The sequence below is a fragment of the Maylandia zebra genome, linkage group LG7 (genome assembly GCF_041146795.1).
Source record: "Maylandia zebra isolate NMK-2024a linkage group LG7, Mzebra_GT3a, whole genome shotgun sequence".
Classification (NCBI taxonomy): Eukaryota; Metazoa; Chordata; class Actinopteri; order Cichliformes; family Cichlidae; genus Maylandia; species Maylandia zebra.
The window spans coordinates 1,326,503-1,343,704 of NC_135173.1; the positions used below are offsets into that span (position 1 = coordinate 1,326,503).

The 17,202-nt window shown below is 40.8% G+C and overlaps 1 pseudogene across 1 annotated transcript; it reads right to left on the minus strand.

Moving 5' to 3' along the window:
• Positions 1–2,285: 2,285 nt before the first annotated feature.
• On the minus strand, positions 2,286–12,657 carry LOC101464957 (cytochrome P450 2F2-like; annotated as a pseudogene). The gene is made up of 11 exons (XR_013099257.1): positions 12,463–12,657; positions 9,237–9,426; positions 8,916–9,068; positions 8,646–8,806; positions 8,261–8,329; positions 8,048–8,152; positions 7,747–7,885; positions 7,082–7,167; positions 3,891–3,992; positions 3,662–3,803; positions 2,286–3,553 (listed from the first exon to the last, which is right to left on the minus strand). The product of XR_013099257.1 is annotated as a cytochrome P450 2F2-like (transcript).
• Between the last annotated feature and the right edge of the window lie 4,545 nt (positions 12,658–17,202).

Consider the following 17,202-nt stretch of genomic DNA (forward strand, 5'->3'; position numbering starts at 1 on the left):
AATGGTACCTATGATGCCTACTTCACTTTTAATTTAATATATAGAAATGCAAATATTTAAAATTGTACTTTTTGTTTTAATGTTTAACTGACAAAAGTTTAAAAAAAGAAAAACAATGGATGCCTGTATTAGGACTGTTTTTACAACTTCAGATATTTATTCTTGGATTTGCATGATTCACAATATTGGAAAAATACTGCATTTCAAACCATCTTTTTAAAAATGTTGTACTGGTACTTGGAGCAGCTCCACCCACTTTCCTTTGATTGGCTGCTCCTCGGAAATCAAAGGTTTGAATATTATGTGGGTGGGCGTGATGTACTCCTGAGACGGTCGCATCAATGGGATCCATTTTTTCCCCAAGCTATTTGTAATCAGTTAGACCTGGTAAAACTGTAAATGTCTCATTATACAGGCAGAGGATGTCTGGGCTTCTTTGTGCCGCTCTCCACAAACTCCGCCCCCACAACCTGAACCTGGATGAGCTGTAGAAAACGGATGGATGGATACCATCACATAAAAATATATAAGCTTTCTGTAATTAATATTTAGAATATTTCTGTATTTTTAAGAGACAGTAAATTAAAATACATGTTGTAGATTTAACATAATTTTCATTTTTAAGGACAAACATGTTGAATAAATAGTATTTAAACATGAAAAGATAATGAAATACATATGTACTACAATAAAAATCTTTAATCCATGTTTAAGGTAAGAAGATGAAATATGAGCCCATAAAACTGTCAAAATACAAAACAAGAAACTACAAATCAAATCAAATCAAATCAAATCAAATCACTTTTATTGTCACATCACATGTGCAGGCACACTGGCACAGCACATGCGAGTGAAATTCTTGTGTGCGAGCCCCACAAGCAACAGAGTTGTGCAAACACAACAACACAAACGAGCAAAATACAAGAATGGCCAACCTGAAACTAATAAATATATGTACAATATATAATAGTGTATGCATTTCTGGATGTGTATACTAAATATTTTCCTACGTGTGTGTGTGTGTGTGTGTGTGTGTGTGTGTGTGTGTGTGTGTATACACATTTTTACAAATTAAATAGTAAAAAAAAAAATAATAATAATAATAATAATAATAATAATAATAAAATATATAAAATATACAGAGTTGAATATGTGCAAAACAGTGGCATTACTGTACAGTATGTAGTGCATAATGTTGAAGTTCCAGTAGTGAAGCTGAGGTGTCTATGACGTGTTCAGCAGTCTGATGGCCTGATGGAAGAAGCTGTCTCTCAGTCTGCTGGTACGGGACCGGATGCTGCAGAACCTCCTTCCTGATGGAAGCAGTCTGAACAGTTTATGGCTGGGGTGACTGGAGTCCTTGATGATCCTCCCCGCTTTCCTCAGGCAGCGCTTCCTGTAGATGTCTTGGAGGGAGGGAAGCTCACCTCCAATTATCCGTTCAGAGCACCGCACTACTCGCTGGAGAGCTTTGCAGTTGTAGGCGGTGCTGTTGCCATACCAGGTGGTGATGCATCCAGTGAGGATGCTCTCAATGGCACAGTGATAGAAGGTCCTGAGGATGCGGGGGCTCATGCCGAATCTTTTCAGTCTCCTGAGAAAGAAGAGGCGCTGCTGCGCCTTCTTCACTGTTTTGTTTGTGTGTACTGACCACGTAAGATCCTCAGCCAGATGTACTCCAAGGAACCGGAAGCTGCTCACTCTCTCCACAGCAGCGCCGCTGATGGTGATGGGGGTGTGTACTTCTCTGCACCTCCGGAAGTCCACTATCAACTCCTTTGTCTTTGCGACGTTGAGGGTGAGATGGTTGTCTTGACACCAGTGGGTCAGGGCGCTGACCTCCTCCCTGTAAGCCGTCTCATCACCGTTGGTGATAAGACCCACCACTGTAGTGTCGTCCGCAAACTTCACAATGTTTGTTTAACAACCGAAAGTTATTATTATTATTATATCAAGTGAAAAAACTAATGATGTTATTTTTATTTGTATTTATAATAACTTCTGTGAAATGATGAAATTAAAAATTGTCTGTTAACCCATTTTAAGTTAAAGTGTTTCTTACCATCAAAATCTATAAAGACCTGTAATTCGGGCTGATGTAAAGACTATACATGTGTTTTGTGAGTTTTTAAATCTGGGACAGTTGTAAATGAGTTTCTGTTAATGTCTGAAAACCAGGAAGATCTGCTGAACAACCAATAACTAAAATTAATTGTCACAAAAGATGACCTCAAAAAAGAGTCTGCATAACCATGAGAGTGTAAAACAACACACACAAATCTGGGTTGTAATGGATTTATTGTTTCACTTCTATGAGAGAAAACACTCTTTATTAACACAATGATGGGTGTGGTGCGGTCAGCTGAGCGCACCATCCGCTCCGAGCTCCCTGACCTGCACTCAATCTACAGCAGGCGGTGCTGGACCAAGGCCAGGAAGATGGTGAAGGACCTCAGCCATCCCAACAACAGACTGTTCTCTCTGCTGAGGTCAGGAAAGCGATTCCGCTCCCTGAAGACCAACACAGAGAGACTGAGGAGGAGCTTCTTCCCGCAGGCGATACGGTCTCTCAATCACACCACCACACAGTACTGACCCACACATACAGTTCTTACACACACACTGGACTTTCTGGACTTTGTTTTCACTTCATTACTTAAATCACTTTAAGCATGTTTGCACTGCACAAGACATAATGTGGATCGCACAACACTGGTCACTATATTCTTCATTTCCAGTTAATACTTGTACAGCTGCTGTTATTGTGTATATATTTATTTATATTTAGATTTCTTCATACATTCTTATATAGTTCTATATTGTGTATTTTGTTGTACAGTTATTTTATTTTCAACTTTAATTTATATTTTATTCCTTCCTAGTTAAATTTACCCTTTTTAATTTTTCATATTTATTTCCTATCTTATTCATAGCCTTTTCCTTTTTTGTTTTCTTTAGGTCACGAGCAGTTGTCCAAGCATTTCACTACATATCGTACTGTGTATGACTGTGTACGTGACAAATAAAATTTGAATTTGAATTTGATTTGATTCACATCCACACATCTTTTTTTTTTTTCCAAATTAGATGTTGGATGACTGTTGGTCAGGTTTTTTTTATATAGCTCCAAATCACACAAAGCGTTGCCTCAGGGTAGACCCTGCAGTATTTGGGAAAATCTAATACATAGTTTAGAGACTAATTAAGGATCAAACCCTATGTTGGGATAGGTGCACTCGCCCAATTTATGTATATTTTACTTTTGTGACTGTTGACTTTAAGGCAGCAGAAATTTATTTTTATTCAATTCTAAGTATGCCTCTATTTTTATCTGAGTCACTGAGCTACAGCGTCGGCACACCATCTCACTGTGGTGTCCTGAGTTGGATCTTCATGCTAAAAGGTTTGGGAGTTAAGGTGATCCCGTAGACCGGAGTGAAGTCTGGTTCTCCTGCGTCCTCGGGCCAGATGAACTGATATCTCATCAGCAGAGTCACCATGATGAGGAAGAGCTCCATACGAGCCAGACCCTCTCCGAGACAAATCCGAGGACCTGAGACATTAAAAAAGGTCTCAGTACCATGTAGTTCACATATTTGACAACATATTACAACCCTGTCTCTGCTGCTGCTCCAAGTAAGATTTGTCTATGCTCTTGTACCTGCAGAGAAAGGCATGAAAGCCTCTGGTTTAACAAACTCTCCTTGGTCATTTAGGAAGTTTTCTGGGTTGAATTCATGAGGGAATTTCCACTGTCCGTCCTCGTTGAGTACTGAGGTCAGATTCTGGATAATTACTGTACCCTGAAAAAACACCAAAACAATAAAAGACATTAAGAAAACTCTTCATTGCCTCTATTCCTAAAACCTATATAGCCGGTTGCCTCTTACCCTGGGAATGGAATATCCCATGAGCTCTGTGTCCCTGGTGGTGCAGTGGAAGACGCTGAGAGGAACAGTGTTGGCAACCCTCTGTACTTCATGAATCACTGCCTGGATTAAGACATGTTTTATGTAGCATAGAGCAAAAGACAAACAGTGCAGGCTCACTAGTACTAGCAGTTATCTAGTTTCTCTCTATAAAGAGATTGTAATGAATGAATGATTACAACAGCTATCCAAATCAATGGCTTCAATCAATGACAAAGCAAACTTTGTCCGAAGCCTCTCCCAGATGTTATAAGGTGAGAAGCATAAGGTCCATTGCAAAGCATTTGTCTCCGTCTTCATGTTTAATGTGAGTCTTCTTGTCTCTGTCTTTAGTATGTCTTCTATCCTTGAAAGTTGTGCATTGTCAACACTAGGGGTGCAACAATACATGTGTTTGTATTGAACTGTTGGATACAGTGCTTTCGGTTCGGTACGCATATGTATCGAACAATACAAAATTTTTCATTTATTTTATCAACTTTTCTTCTGATGATGCTGTCTGTGTTGAGAGTTCAGTGGATCTGCGTTTGACTACTCCGCCTAGGCTGCATTGTCGAGCACAGATCCACTAAGCACCGCCCATATGCATTCACTCAAGCTAGCGAGACAGAAGTTAAGCTCGTTGCAACATGGCAACTGCCTCAACGCTACCCGAAATTGAACCTCCCGCACCATCGTTCAGATCTGGCGTTTGGAACTATTTTGGTTTTCATGTGAAGCATGACCCTGATGGTAAACACGTCATGGACAAAAGTACAACAGTATGTTGGATTGTGTCACGCAATGCTCAATTCCATCGGTGGGAACACAACGAATATGACTGCACATTTATGTCGACATCACCCTAGTGCAAAGACAAGTGGAAGCAGACAAAAACAACAACAAGCACACATGCTACAAACTCTACCCGAGTCATTTAGACAGCCGTTAGCACATGGTTATAAGAGGGCAAAAGAAATAGACAGGGCAATTGCAACTTTTATTGCTGTCAATGACAGCGTGCAGCAAACAATCAGACAGCATTCAAGATGTGGCTTCAGTCTCGCAACGATGGCGACTATCAACACTACAGGGCCCTTCAATCGGCCACGAAGAAGGCAATAGTAGCGGCAAAGGCGTCACATTATAACAAACTCTACAAAGAACTGGACATGCCTGGGGGAGCGAACAAAATCTACCGCCTCACCAGAAACCGCCATCGAGCAACGCAGGACATCGGCCAGGTCAAACACATCAAGGATGCCAACCATCAGATCCTCCATGACCTGCCCATCATTCTCAAACGTTGGAGCAAGTATTTCTCAATTACCGCCCAATTCGACTCCTGTGCCACACCATGAAGATTTTCGAGCTGATCATCAACGCCAGGCTGCAAGAAATCATCACAATAACGCCCAACCAGTGTGGCTTCGTCAAAGGATGCGGCACAATAGATGCCATCTATGAGGCCCGCCTGCTGTTGGAGAAGCACCGAGAGAAGAAGACCATCTATATGGTCTTCCTCGACCAGGAAAAGGCTTTCGACCGAGTCCCTCATGACCTGATCTGGCACTCTCTGCGATCACACAGGGTCCCCGAGGCCTACGTCAATTGGATCAAGCTCTTGTACAGAAATGTGACCAGCAGAGTCAGAAGCCCAGTGGGAACATCACCACCTTTCAACATCACTGTGGGCGTGCACCACGGCTCCGTGCTGTCCCCGCTTGTCTTCATCCTCTGCATGGACACTGCGACCACTGACCTCCAAGCTCCCCACCCTTGGACACTCCTCAATGCTGATGATGTCTTCCTCGCAGCTGAATCTCGAATGGAGCTGCAACACCAAACATAGCAATGGAAGACACGCCTGATTGAGTACAGGCTGAGGTTGAAAAAAACTGAGTACTTAGAAGCCGGCCCCCAAACCGACAGCACCTGGCAAGAGTATCTCACTTCAAGTACCTCGGATCAATGATCAGCAACGATGGCGACATCCTGCCAGACGTACGAGCCAGGATTAATGCGGCCTGGATGAAGTGAAGCCAAGTCAATGGTGTCCTGTGCGACCGACGAATGCCTGACCGCCTCAAGTCAAAGATCTACAAGAGCGTTGTGCACCCTGTGGCCATTTACGGATCAGAGTGTTGGCCAGCCGCCGCAAAGCACGAACAGGCCCTTCACACAATGGAAATGCGGATGCTGCGATAGTGCCTGGGCCTGACACGATGGGACCACGTCACGAACATCGACATCAGAAAGCGGCTGGGCATCGCACCAATTACGGAGAAGATGCAAGGAGCGCGACTGCGATGGTACGGGCATGTGGTCAGAAGTGACAAAAAATTGGTGGCAAGAACAGCAGTGCGACTCAGCCCCCAAGGCCGGCGACCAAGGGGCAGACCAAAAAGGCGATGGATGGACCGAATTAAAGACGACGTAAAGATTGGCGCCAACCTGAACGACGCCCTTGAGCGTGCTGAGTGGAGGCGGCTTTGCAGAAAAGCGGACCCCGCAGAGCGGAAATAACACTGGGAGGAAGAAGATTATTTTGTTGTTTCAGCAGCATTTAATTGAAAAACTGTACTTTTGAGGTAAAAGAAATATTTATAATTCTAATAAATTGCAAATGAAAAAAGGCATGAACATTTTTTTGTATCGAAAAAATATCAAACCATGACACCAAAGTGTCGAACCGAACCATCAATTTTGTGTATTGTCGCACGCCTAGTCGACACATAAATGCTTCTGTTTTTGTTTTGTTTTGTATCTGTAAGCAGACCATAGCAAAAAAATTTGTAACTTGTGTAAATATCTTTTACAAACACAAATCCTTTTTACACACTCACAAATTCTCCTCTATAGATGCGGAAACATAAAACTTTCAGATATTTGGGTTTACAAGGTTAAAAAATATTTATGACCAAAATTTGAGCCCACATAATCTAATAAACAATGAACCGTAACTGGGAAACCTAGAAGCTTATAACTAAATGAACTTAAACGCAAACCATCAACATAAATGAAAACTCAAAACGCTGGCTCGATCATGACAATACTACAGCGACATAACCAGTCGAAATGTTCAGTCTGCAATACCCTGCATTTGGGTCTCCTTGTCTTCATTGTAAAATATGAGTAAACATATGACCAGACATATGTTGTATGATTTGTACCTGCACGTAGGGCATATTGTGTCTATCTTCAAAACTGGCGCGGTCCTTCCCGTCTAACACTCGGTCTATCTCGTGCTGACATCGTTCTGTGGGAGATGTTGCATCATACAATGTGTTGTAAAGAAAGTCAAAAACAAATGTTACATAACAAACAACAGTTAATGATATTTAAAGAGAAAATGAAAATTAGCAATGTGGTAAATGCCACGAGTGAATGATGAACTAAACATAGGATTAGTCAAGTTTTTAATAATGGGTGCTTTTCATTTGCTGTAATTCTGCATTGTTTTTCGACACCCTAACATGAACAAAACAAACAAATTCAAGACAAATTCATATGTAATTTCACAGGCTTATAGACCATTTCCAGCTACTTCTAAGTATACCTTATTAGGTTCTAACATGGGAATTGTTGCATATTACTAAAAGATTGTGAAAGCACAGCTCTAGCAGGGACTCTTTTTGTTCACAGTAAAAAGCAAAATCTTGGATCAAAATCATTTGTTTTAGTCTAGCGTACAAAAACATCTGGTGTGCACAAAGTAATATCTAGTGCACAGATAACGCAAATAAAACACGGCAGTGTAGTGTAATGTTTTACTATAAATGTGCCAACAAGTTGAATTTTTCTTGATTATAAATGAGTACGGGGGGAATTGTATTACCTTGTATGTGTGGATAGTTCATCAGGTAAAGAAAACCAGTAAGAAGCGTGTTAGAGGTGGTGCCAGTCCCAGCGAAGTGAAGATTCAGCGAGTACATAATGAGCTCTTCTTCTGAAAATGCAGACTCTTCATCAACTCTCTAAAAATGCAGAGAGTGATAATTGTATGAAACATTCAAGCAAGACAAAAATGTATCTTATCATACATATAAGAGTATGAGTGTTATACTTGTGTAACAAGATACTGAGTAAATACTGAGAATTTCCATTTATTTATTGCTTTCCTTTTCACGCTCACACACCTTCTCCAGTTCATCCAGGTAGCAGTCAATAAAGTCTCGTGGCTCTCCGGGAACTCGGGTCTCTCTGTGCTCGCTCACCATGCGACGTGAAAGATTCTTATAAATCTAAAACATGCAATTCTTCATTACTTTTCGTTTTTCACTGACAGTGTGCATGCGTATGTTTCTATCTTTATTGTACAAACGTGTGTTAAGAATGATCTTCAACATTACCTCCATTTTCTTAAAGGCCTTTTGGAAGGGCAGTGGCAGGTTACGTATTATAGGAAAAGAGTCATACAGCTGCAGAAAAACAACCAAACAACATAATTGGTGGAAGAAGACGTATTGCTGAAGATAACTTTTAAGATTTTTATTTGACTGGCAAAACTATGTTGGATGGACAGTCAACAAGTCGATACAAAGTCCATTCTGACTTCTAAACAATAAGAACATAGCAGTGATTTCACAGTGGATTTTGATCTTGAAGACGTTTCACCTTCAGGTCTAGACTGAGCTGAAGACTGTAGCCATGTTGGCATGCTCCAGGCAGTCTCACAGACCTGTTAGGAAACTGTAAACACTTTGCCTCGATAGCATTGCTGTCAGTTTTACTCACCGTGGCCCACGGTCCATTGACTATCTTTGAAACCTCGGTAAAGACTTCAACAAACAGTTTGATTAACTCGTCATCGTACTTGTAGCGTCTAGCAAACAGAACCTGGCAGATGATGTTGGAGGCTGCATTATGAAACATAACCTTAGGGCTCATTGTTTTACCTGTAGGAGACATAATGAAACAAGACAGCACTGTACGAGAGTACAAATCAATATTCTGAAACCAACAGCACTGTGCAAAACTGTTGCGTGAACCCATCGATGAACATACCAACGTTCTTTTCCAGGGTACTGATGATGTGTTTGATCTCGTCATGAATTCTCTCCTCCATTGAATTCTTTCCCAGACCAAAGTTCCTCAAAGTCATCAAAGCAAAGCGACGCTGTTCCCTCCACTTAGAGCCATAATCTGCCATAATGACTCCTACAACAGGTTGAGCAACATAAAGAAGAAAGAACTCAAAAATGTTCCCTGTTCCAAAGCTCTCCAACCTCTTGGCCTAAAACGTAAGTGAACAATTGATCCTCACAGTGTAGTTTAAAGTCAGTAAAACATCAGCAACATCAACTTTCCCAGGTAGGAAACATAAACCACTGTGAGTCTGTTTCGCTTGTTTTGATGCACGCGAAAGTCACTCATTAATGAACAAGCCTTGAGGTCGTCCAGCAAAATCAGCAGCCTTGGTCACCATAGCCTCCTTCATGGCCTTTACACCATTGATGACTACAGCTGGTTTACAACCGATGAAAATACTGTAGACATCTCCATAAGACTTCCTCAGCTGGGAGGAAACAAAATGACATGTTTGAAATCCATGCGTCACACCCTCAGATGAATATTACATTTTGAAGGGGCTTTAAACATATTTACCGACCAGAGGAATTAACATTTTATATGGTCTAAAGCAGCTATGAAAAAAATTGAATTAAATGTAATTTATGTCCTTAATATTTTTCTACTACGACCTGAAAATAGGACCCTGTGTACGCATCCTGCTAGACACAGCTTGTGGCATATTAGTAAAGCTATATTGACAAATTATACTCAATAAAATAATTGATTTTTTGAAGCATATACTGCTCTTTTATTATTTTATATAAAGAAAAATAAAGATAACCCCCTTCACACATACAGAAAAACTCTGTTGGCAAATACTGACTTATCAAGAAGGTAAGGTCCAATCTGTATTGGCTGGGTAAATGCCAACTGTGCAGAGAGTCAGTTTTATACCAACAACATATTAGGCAATCACAGTAAAAAGGTAAGATCAGTACTGTTAACCCTTTAAGACCTACCATAGAACCAAGTCCGCCAGAGCTTATATTATATTTTTACATGCTGTGGAGCCATTTTTGGGAGCATTTCAAGTTGCTATACATCAATACAACCATTATAGCCCAGATTTTAATAATATGTCTGCATTAAGTGCATAGTAATTACATAAATTGCAAAAAAGTGCAATAAACTACAAAAAAAATTGAAAATCGTTTTTGCTTTTTAACATATATTTCTAGTTAGAGAAATTTAAGAGGCTTATCCCAAACAAGTTGCACAAAATAGTTTCCCACCACAGGAAATTTATTTTGAGTGTCTTCATAGTTTTATTTTTGAAATACACCAATTTTTATATACTGCAGGAAAAACGAAAATAAATATTATACAACAAATTTGCAAAAAAGCAGCATGTGCATCAAAATAAACTATTTCCAGCAGTGCAATATGAGTCCTCAGCATCCCAGAAACGACACAGAAAGTCATAAAGTCAAACATAACTTTTAAAAACACCAGTATAGGCTCATGAGGCCCTGATGGTAAAAAACAAACAAACTACATTTCCGCAAAATGACGTCACTTCCGGTTTCGGGCAGGTAATGGCGGACATGCAAAAGTTCACGCTGACGTCTATTCCAATGTAGGAAGTGTTATGAACAGCTGATTGGATGGCAAAGCGTGTTTCTGGAATATTGTGTTTTTGTTGCTGCAAGTGCTTTTTATGCAGTTTTTGCAAAAAGTTATGTCAAAAGTTCGGCCGCTCCATCTTATTAGGGAAATTAGGACAAGCTGATGGCATAAGATGTACAGGGAGTGTAGAATTATTAGGCAAATGAGTATTTTGTCCACATCATCCTCTTCATGCATGTTGTCTTACTCCAAGCTGTATAGGCTCGAAAGCCTACTACCAATTAAGCATATTAGGTGATGTGCATCTCTGTAATGAGAAGGGGTGTGGTCTAATGACATCAACACCCTATATCAGGTGTACATAATTATTAGGCAACGTCCTTTCCTTTGGCAAAATGGGTCAAAAGAAGGACTTGACAGGCTCAGAAAAGTCAAAAATAGTGAGATATCTTGCAGAGGGATGCAGCAGTCTCAAAATTGCAAAGCTTCTGAAGCGTGATCATCGAACAATCAAGCGTTTCATTCAAAATAGTCAACAGGGTCGCAAGAAGCGTGTGGAAAAACCAAGGCGCAAAATAACTGCCCATGAACTGAGAAAAGTCAAGCGTGCAGCTGCCAAGATGCCACTTGCCACCAGTTTGGCCATATTTCAGAGCTGCAACATCACTGGAGTGCCCAAAAGCACAAGGTGTGCAATACTCAGAGACATGGCCAAGGTAAGAAAGGCTGAAAGACGACCACCACTGAACAAGACACACAAGCTGAAACGTCAAGACTGGGCCAAGAAATATCTCAAGACTGGTTTTTCTAAGGTTTTATGGACTGATGAAATGAGAGTGAGTCTTGATGGGCCAGATGGATGGGCCCGTGGCTGGATTGGTAAAGGGCAGAGAGCTCCAGTCCGACGCCAGCAAGGTGGAGGTGGAGTACTGGTTTGGGCTGGTATCATCAAAGATGAGCTTGTGGGGCCTTTTCGGGTTGAGGATGGAGTCAAGCTCAACTCCCAGTCCTACTGCCAGTTTCTGGAAGACACCTTCTTCAAGCAGTGGTACAGGAAGAAGTCTGCATCCTTCAAGAAAAACATGATTTTCATGCAGGACAATGCTCCATCACACGCGTCCAAGTACTCCACAGCGTGGCTGCAAGAAAGGGTATAAAAGAAGAAAAACTAATGACATGGCCTCCTTGTTCACCTGATCTGAACCCCATTGAGAACCTGTGGTCCATCATCAAATGTGAGATTTACAAGGAGGGAAAACAGTACACCTCTCTGAACAGTGTCTGGGAGGCTGTGGTTGCTGCTGCACGCAATGTTGATGGTGAACAGATCAAAACACTGACAGAATCCATGGATGGCAGGCTTTTGAGTGTCCTTGCAAAGAAAGGTGGCTATATTGGTCGCTGATTTGTTTTTGTTTTGTTTTTGAATGTCAGAAATGTATATTTGTGAATGTGGAGATGTTATATTGGTTTCACTGGTAAAAATAAATAATTGAAATGGGTATATATTTGTTTTTTGTTAAGTTGCCTAATAATTCTGCACAGTAATAGTCACCTGCACACACAGATATCCCCCTAAAATAGCTAAAACTAAAAACAAACTAAAAACTACTTCCAAAAACATTCAGCTTTGATATTAATGAGTTTTTTGGGTTCATTGAGAACATGGTTGTTGTTCAATAATAACATTATTCCTCAAAAATACAACTTGCCTAATAATTCTGCACTCCCTGTAAGTATAACTCCGGTTTCATATGCAAAAAAATTAGCTACCGGGATTTAAAAATAGTTACGCAAAACAGAGCGTGCCCGCTCCGACCGGCTTTAAAGGGTTAAGTGCCTGTATGTGAATGGCCCATTTTTCCTTACTTAAAATGATAAAACAACACAATTCAACAAACAGCATTTTTATTACCTTCTCAAAATCTTTCAAGGGGTTCTCTAGGCTCAGGTGAAAAACGCTGCCCAGTAGGGGCACGTTAAGAGGTCCTGGTGGAAAGTTCTTGGGCCTCCAGGATTTGAGATGAAGGATGGCGATCCAAATGAAGAGCCATAGCAGCACAAGTGAAGCAAACATGTTGAGACAGATAGGAATGCACTGAAAAAAAGAGTAGTGTACATGGTTAGCCTCTTTTAAAGGGGTAGTTCAGTCGTTGGCCCTCCCTTTTCTGTTTGTGTACTTTCAAATAAAAGCATGTCAAGCTAAAAAAAAAAAAATTGTGCACGGTTTCCATATGGAAAAGATATATATATAGAAATCTTATAAATTTTCTGTCTTGTGTGAAACTTGTATGAAAAGCATACAAGAGTGAAAACAGATATAAGATCCCTAGAAAAATTATATAAATGAAACTTGTGTCATGGTCCTGGGTCATGCGACCCAGTGTTTTGAGTTTTAGTCTATTTTGATGTTTATTGTTTGTTTAGGTTCATTAAGTTATTCCAGCTCATTTGTAATTATATCACCCTTGTATTAAGCCTCCCTTGCCCTTCATGTGTTTATGTCTGTGTGTCTTGTGTTGTCAAGTTCATGCTGTCGCTTCTGTCATCTTCCCCTGTACTCCGTCTCCCTGGTTCGTGCGTCTACCTGTCATGAGTCATGTCTGCATGGTTATGTTTAGTTCATGTCATGTCTAATCTCCATGTTTCCTGTTTTACTTTGAAAGTCTGTATTCAATGTCAGTGTATTTAGTTTCACCTCTCCTGTCCTGTCGTTAGGTTCATGTGTGTCAGCTGTGCTCCCATGTGTGGCCACTTCCCCTGATCATCCCTCATGTGTATTTAGTCTCGGTGTTTCATGCAGTCTGTGTCGCGTCGTCTGTGTTCCCACCCCATAGCCTTACCATAGTTTGTTCCCAGTTTAGGTTTCTGTTTAGTTACTGCTCTTGTGCTGCCCTCACTCTTGTTTCTTTTGTGTTCATCAGCCACAATTAAAGGCTCGCTTTTGTTTAAGTTCACTCCCGTATCCTCACTTGTGTCTGCACCTGAGTCCTCCTCACACTCTCCACACGGTCTGCCACTGCGAGCCGTGACAACTTGTATGTTTTGGATACTTATTAAAACAATATATGAAAGTGGCCACTTTCATGAGTAAATCATATGAGCCTTATATGATTCACTATATGAAGTAGGCCACATCTTATGCAAGTCTTTTCCATATGGGTGTCTAGTAAGTAGCAGATCCTCAAACTCATTTTTGAAGACCCATTGGAATTCATTCACAAACTATGTGAACTGTTAGAATGATTAAGTAAAGCTGTTTTTTTTAAATTATTTTTATATACACATTTCAGCTCATTATAATGGATTGCATTTATATAGCGCTTTACAATGTCACTATTCATTCACTCTCACATTCACACACTGGTGGAGGCAGCTGCAGGTGTAGCCACAGCTGCCCTGGGGCAGACTGACAGAAGTGAGGCTGCCATATCGCGCCATCGGCCCCTCTGGCCAACACCAGCAGGCAAGCAGGGTAAAGTGTCTTGCCCAAGGACACAACGACCAGGACAGAGAGCCCGGGGATTGAACCGGCGCTTCCCAACCCCCTGAGCCACGGTCGCCCCCATTAGCTTGCTGCCGTGTTTTTGAGGGTCGGGATCCTCATTCAGCGCTTCGACTGAATTGAAATATTGAGACTGACGTAGAGCACAGAGCGTCTTCTTGCAGCATGCTTACACATCACACTGGTTGACAGTCAGGATGATATTTTCTGGGAAAAGGAAGTCCGAACAGAATGTCCAGATCTTAGATAATAAATAGAATCAGTAGGATGATATTAATTCATCAAGGCTAGGCAGGGAGGTGTTTTCTTTTCTGGCTCTGTCATTCCAGGAAAAGGAGGAGATCCGAGGTTGAACGTGGATGGAGAGAAGACAATAGGGAGACAGCAGGCCATTGTCGAGATGAAATATTATTTTACTGTCACTATTCATAATCCTTATTATTACTGTTGCATCATTTATGATTTATCATTGTTATCATTTTATTGACACATTTATTGAAACTGGTGAGGTTATATTAAAGTCTGTATTTCAGGTGTTAGCATAAGCACATAATCTTTCATTGCAGGTGCAACTGTAATCATGTTATACACATATTGCATACTTAAAGGGTTGAAGCTCGGTTAAGTTAATTAATGGTTTGAAGCTACGGGCAGCGCGATGTCTGGCCGATCAATGGAGCAAAGTTCAGCTATTGAAAGGTTGCCTACATGTTTACAGTATAATTTACTACATATTGCCTGTGTGAATTCAGCAGGCTGCACTGGAGTTTGCCTGGTCACAGATGATGTAGGGGGGGTCGTGCACTTAGAGTAACGACACAGACACATAGCCTGTCTGGGTAAACTGACTGCAAGTGTTGTTTAAGTCTGGACAAGCAGAATAACAGGATGCATCTGGAGGAACTGAAAGAGGAACTGTTCTGTTTTAGTGACGCGAGGTACTGGTCATCATAAGTATAAATATTACACCCACCTATTGTAGGAGGAGATGGAGCTTGATGTTTTGCAGAGCCGATCTTCACCACATATATGTGTTTTAATAAAATAATTTGTGTTTACCGACTGTGGACTTTCAGTCGTATGTCTCTTCCTCAAAATTCGAACGCGACACCATGTTGCTTCCGGAAGAAGATAGTCATAATAAAATGTGTTATTCTTGAGGTATAAAACTGTACAGCCCGATTCAGAGTCATGTTTTCGTGTGAAGACAGACGACTGATTTCACAGAGAAGTCCAGCACTTGTAATTTTAACTGCCGAAGCAACTTAAATGTTTTTAAAAGACACGTATTTCTTCTGTACTTCCTTCTAGAAAAACTGAACACAACAGAACCCAGAAATGCCTGCATTAACCATACTTACCAATATTTCATGCACAAAATTATGACTTGTTAGTATTTTCTTCTCTGAATTTGTTTGTTCTGTATTCACAAATTCAGAATTTCCACAGACTATGTATGCAAACATGCACAATACTACACAAAATCACCAAATAGCGAAAATACAAAATACAAAAAGTACTTACAAGTCAAATCAGATCAGAATTAGAACAAAATAACTAACCAAAAGACACAGCCCTTTAACCCTGGTTCATAGATTATTTAATCTGAGTTTTAAAGTGAATTCTGTCATGAAACAGCTGTGTGACGCAGGCAGGTTAGGACCCAAGTGCAGAATCACAGGACCTAGAAACTCAAACAGCTTTATTGACAGAGTGCTGGAGATACAATACTAAGCTAATCTAAACTGGAATACAGGAACATAAACACAACATACAGAGAAACATGCAGGGAAAAACACACCCACGAGAGAGACAGCGATGCAGGACAGACATAAATACAGACAGGAGGGTAACGAGGGAAGTGGAGATGCACGGGGAACACAGCTGACACAAATGAACAAACACACCAAACACCAGTGTTGGATTTGTATTGTTGATTATCATTTATGCTTAGAAATATCTACTTATATATGCTTAGAGTTTTATAATTAGTTGTAGATTGATAGAGGTTTGATCCTTAGTAGTCTGCAGAGACGTTGTGTGCATTCCAGAGGGCTCTGGCATTCACACCCACACTCTGGGAGCGTGGGAGAGGTCGTACCTTCTCTTATCGTTTTATGGTAGGATAAACGTAGCTATGTCTGTTTTAGTCTAAGTGCCTTTTGTTTAGATGAACTGTTGGACTTCCAAACCAGCAGGGTTAGGGAAGTCGTTTATGGGGTCACACTCTGACCCCCCCACACACACACACACGCACACACTTACACAACGCACAGGCAAGGTACTCTTTGTTTGTATGTATACGTCGTATGTTAATGCACCTATGCATATTCATGTAACCTCAATAAAAGAGCAGTGTTACGGGGGAGCAGACAAGAGCAACTGGGGTCAAGCGAAGGAACGGCGTTTGTCCGGTTCTCTCCTGTGCACGAGAAACATGAAGAACTTTGCCCACTCGTGTCTTGCTTTGCTGTGTAATTAAATTGTCCTTAACGTTCCAGCGAATAGGTTTATGCTACAAACCTATCAACGAGGCTGTCAAAATAAAACAGGAAACAGTGAGAAGTGATGACAGGACGTGGAACACAAGGAGAGGAACACGGGAACAGAAAAGGGAAACAAGACAAGGACACTGAACATAGAGAGAGGGACACAGAGGACCGAGACACAAGGAGGACCTGGATGTAAAAGAAACTAACATGGAATAAACTCAGGATTACAAAATCCTGAGTTTATAAACCATGATTTAAAGAAAAATGACGTAGAAACACAAAAACTCAAAATGCTGGGTCAAAAGGACCGAGAACCATGACACTTCCATGCTGACTGTTATCAGACTAACTATCGTTGATGTGAACTACAAAGTTGTAAAGTTTAAGTTGATGGTTTCTCAGTGGATGTGGTAACCATTGGTTTGGTTTTTTTAAAGAGCATTCATTATTTAACTGGTTGTTTGTAGCCCTGATGTTGCTGGACACGTCCTTTATGTGGAAGAAAGTGATTCAGACAGAAGCAAGACAAAAATGAGTTTTGGAGACTCTGCTTCATGGATAATAGCAGTAGTCATTAAACGTTTCACAGCCATGCCCCCCCAAAGCTCCACAAATGTTTTGGGGCAAAAAATAAACAAAATGACACTCAGCAAGAGCG